The following is a 4,813-nucleotide window of genomic DNA, read 5'->3' as shown; positions in this document are numbered from 1 at the left end:
ACCAATATGCTGCTCCATACACCCCTCAACAAAATGGTGTTGCGGAGAGGAAGAACCGGACGTTGATGGATGCGGCTAGGACCATGATGGCGGAGTTCAAGTCTCCATACAACTTTTGGGCCGAAGCCATCAACACCGCATGTCATGCATCCAATCGGCTCTATCTTCGCAAAGGCTTGAACAAGACTCCTTATGAGATACTCACCGGCAACAAGCCCAACCTCAAGTACTTCCGGGTGTTCGGTTGTAAGTGTTTCATTCTCAAGAAAGGTGTTCGTTTGTCTAAATTTGAGGCTAGAGCTCATGAGGGCATATTTGTTGGTTATGCTACAAACTCTCATGCTTACCGTGTTCTCAACAAGTCCACCGGACTCATTGAGGAGACGTGTAACGTGGAGTTTGACGAAAATAACGGCTCCCAAGTGGAGCAAAGTGGTACTTGTGATGTAGGTGATGAAATTCCTCCCCAAGCCATAAGAAGAATGGGTATTGGTCAAATCCTACCCATTGAGGAACCCCTTGTGGCCGAAGGAGAAGGACAATGCTCCACTCAAGTGGAGCCATCACCTCCCCAAGACCCACACGCTTCCGAAGAACAAAGTGAAGGCCCTCATCCTCGTGAACAAGACCAAGGGCAAGATCAACCTCAAGATGGTGGTGAACCTCTAAATGATGCCCAAGGTCAAGTTCTCCCCCTCGAGCAAGTTCAAGATCATGAGCAAGCTCAAGATCAAGAAAGCTCAAGACGGCGCTCAAGATGATCAAGTTAACCCTCCTCCTTCCACACCCGAGGAGGAATTAGAGCGTCGTGCCGCGAAGATTGCTTCCAAGCTCACCACCCAAGGCCATCTCATGGAAAACGTGGTTGGAAGCCTAAGAAAGGGGGTAAGCACTCGTAGACAATTAGCAAACTATTGTGAACATCACGCGTTTGTCTCTTGTGTTGAACCCCAAAAGGTCTATGAGGCGCTCGAAGACTCGGATTGGCTCAATGCCATGCATGAAGAACTCAACAACTTCGAGTACAACAAGGTGTGGAGATTGGTGCCAAGACCATCGGGGAACCACAACGTCATTGGAACCAAGTGGATCTTCAAGAACAAGCAAGATGCTCATGGGAACATCATTCGCAACAAGGCAAGATTGGTAGCACAAGGCTACTCCCAAGTCGAGGGTATCGACTACGGTGAAACCTTTGCTCCCGTTGCTCGTCTTGAATCCATTCGTTTGTTGATTGCTTATGCTTCCCATCACAACTTTAAGTTGCAACAAATGGATGTGAAAAGTGCTTTTCTTAATGGTCCTATTAATGAGTTGGTCTATGTCAAGCAACCCCCCGGGTTCGAGGACCCCTACTTCCCGGATCATGTGTATCAACTCGATAAGGCACTCTATGGCCTTAAACAAGCCCCACGTGCGTGGTATGACCACCTTACCGAGTTGCTACAAGATCGTGGATTTGAAGTAGGACAAATCGATCCCACTCTTTTTACTAAGAAGGTCAAAGGGGAGTTGTTTGTATGCCAACTATATGTTGATGATATTATCTTTGGTTCTCCTAACAAAGCTTTCAATGAGGAATTTGCCGCTCTCATGACCTCCAAGTTCAAGATGTCTTCGATGGGAGAGTTGAAGTTCTTCCTTGGTTTTGACATCAAACAAAGAAGAGAAGGAACCTTCATCAACCAAGCCAAATACACTCAAGACATGCTTAAAAGATTCAAGCTAAGTGATGTCAAGCCGGCTACTACACCAATGCCTACCAAGTGCCAACTTGACATTGATCCCAATGGTAAAGCGGTGGATCAAAAGGTATATCGCTCCATGATTGGCTCCTTGCTTTACCTTTGTGCATCTAGACCGGATATCATGTTGAGTGTGGGGATGTGTGCACGGTTTCAAGCCGCACCGAAGGAAAGTCACTATGTGGCGGTCAAGCGAATCTTTCGATATTTGGCTCATACCCCAAACTTTGGCTTATGGTACCCAAGAGGAGCAAACTTCAAGCTTGAAGGTTTACGGATTCCGATTGGGCGGGAGACAAAGTGGATAGGAAGTCCACTTCCGGAGGGTGCCAATTTCTTGGTTGCTCTTTGGTAAGTTGGTCTTCCAAGAAGCAAAGTTGTGTGTCTCTCTCGTCCACCGAAGCGGAATATGTGGCGGTCGGTAGTTGTTGTGCTCAACTCCTATGGATGAGGCAAACTTTAAAGGAGTACGGTGTCATTTGTGACAAAGTGCCTCTTTGGTGTGATAATGAAAGTGCCATCAAGATTTCTCTCAACCCGGTGCAACACTTCAAGACGAAGCACATTGAGATTCGGTATCACTTCATCCGGGATCACATTAGGCGAGGGGAGATCGAGCTCAAGCATGTCAACACTCATGATAACCTTGCAGATATTTTCACGAAGCCCTTGGATGAAGCAAGATTTCGCGAGTTAAGGCATGAGCTAAATATCATTGATTTGAGCAATGTGACTTGAACCCGTGTACCCCCCACCACACTCAACTTGTTGTCTAGTTTAGGTGTAGGCATGGACATAGGGGGAGTGTTGTTCTCTCAATGAACTCTCCCTCCCCCCATTATGCATAAATCGATCACCTCTTTCACATTAGCCATTTTTGATGGTAATTGTGCGTCAAAGACGAGTTTTGGTCATGGGCCCAAGGATAATTCTTCGCGGTGCCATACCATCCAACTCAAACATAGGTGGCTTCGGCCACCGCCCTCTCTCTTCGAGAGGCTTTGTCGCTTGGTGGTTTCTTGTTGTCTTTCTGCCTCTGGTTTGTGCGTGTTCTTGTGGTTTCCTGTGTGTGAAAAGTTTCCGTGCAAAGGCCTTCTTCTCGTGTTGAAACATGCGGTGACTTGAGTTCACGGTACTACCGCGGCCAGCTACGGTACTACCGCAGCCAGCCACGGTACTACCGCTTGTGGGAGCACGGTACTACCGTCACCACGCGGCAGTAATTTTTTACTGCCGCCTGGGTGAGCGGTACTACTGCCTCGGTGCGGTACTTCCGCCCGAGCGGTACTACCGCGATGATACGCGGTACTACCGCGCCGGTTTGGGCACGTGGGGATAAGGACGGGCAGGGGGAGTTCTAACTCCCCATACCCATTCGCAGTTCTTCCCCCACGTCGCCTCTTTCTCTCCCTCGCTCAAGAACGGAGCCGGCGTTCGTCGCCGGATCTCCTCCACCGGCTGCCCTCCCGTGATTCCGTCCGGTGGGATCGTTCCCCACCACGTGCTCTTGCTATGGACCAAGGTCTTTCCCCAACTCCCTCTCCTTGTTGATTGTGTTTGGTGTTTCTAGGTTTTGGGGGAGACTTGTGTGTTCTTGAGATTCATAGGCTTAATCTATGCAAGAGTAGGATGAAGGAGCGTAGTATTGCGTAGGATTTATACTTGTATTTTTGTCTTGCGCTAGATTTGATCACCGTAGCACCGCCGTTGTTTCGCGGTTCTTTTCAGATTCGAACCACCGTTTGGATCTGACGCGACGCGGTACTACCGCCCGTCTGGCGCGGTACTACCGCCCGTCGGGAGCGGTACTACCGCGCTCACTGCGGCACTAAAATTTTACTTCCGCTCCAACCACGGTACTACCGTGACCTCGCACGGTACTACCGCGTTTTGGAGCGGTACTAATATTTTAGTACCGCAGGCACTGGCAGTTCTACCGTGGCTCACATCTATCGCATGACAACTTTCTCGTATGCCTTCTATGTGTTTCTTGTGCTTTACCGTGGCCTTTGCATTGATCTTCTTCGCGTTCGTTGGTGTTTTGCGTGTGTGTCTCAGGTGGTGGCTCTCGCCGGTCCAATCCCAGTCGTGACACTGGCTCCAAGCGTCTGCGCAACCCAGGTGAAGTACCAGAGGGCTCTTCTGCCTCCAAGCGCAATGTCAAGACCTCAGCTAGCAAGCACAAGGAGCCCGCTAAGGGCATGGATGAGATAGCCCCATCTGAGTACGTCCGTCTCAGGCAGCTTCACCCATATGTGAACCCTCGTTCCACTGTCAGAGGCTGTGAGCTGTTCTGGAACAAGCAACAGACTAACATCTATCTGGATGTCATCAAGAACAAGCAGAATACCTACATGGAGGTGAAATGGATTGATATGCATCACATGAGGAAGGACAAGTTCCGTGACTACTTTGGAGAGGCTCTGGACTTGGTGGAGCAGTTTGGCATTGAGCATGTGATATCCTTTCACCTTGACTATGACCCTGAGCTTATCTGTCAGTTCTTTGCCTCAGTTTACTTTCACTCCAATGAGGAGCGGGGGATGACCTGGATGACCAATGGCCATCAACTATCTGCTACCTGGAAGGAGTTCATGGATCTTCTCCAGGTTCCTGATGATGGGCTCAACACTCTAGTGGGTGTTCGCCCCCATGCCAATGCTGAGTCTGCCAACAAGGACAAGCTTGCACTGTTCATGGTTGAGAAGGCGCTCGCCAATGGCAAGACAGCGTTGGTGCTCAACTCTTTTCTGGATATCATGTATCGCATCTTCCGCAACTCCTTGTTCCCTCACATCGGTGACAAAGACAAGGTTCATGCCTATATGGTGGATATGATGCTCATTTGTGAGGAGGCTCGTTCGTCTCAGTCTTAGCCACTTGATATCTCACACATCATGTGGTATGAGCTTCGGTTTGCAGTGTTCAACCGCAAGGTGCCTATCTATGGGCCCTATCTGTTTCGGCTGATCTCGAAGACTTGGGAGAAGATGTTCCCTGGTGAGGAGTTCCTTGCTCCAGACTGGATTCGCCATGAGCCCATATGTCTGCGTATCAAATCCAACTGG

Source organism: Triticum aestivum, chromosome 1B (assembly GCF_018294505.1).
Source record: "Triticum aestivum cultivar Chinese Spring chromosome 1B, IWGSC CS RefSeq v2.1, whole genome shotgun sequence".
NCBI classification, from domain to species: Eukaryota; Viridiplantae; Streptophyta; class Magnoliopsida; order Poales; family Poaceae; genus Triticum; species Triticum aestivum.
This window is presented reverse-complemented; position numbering follows the sequence as displayed.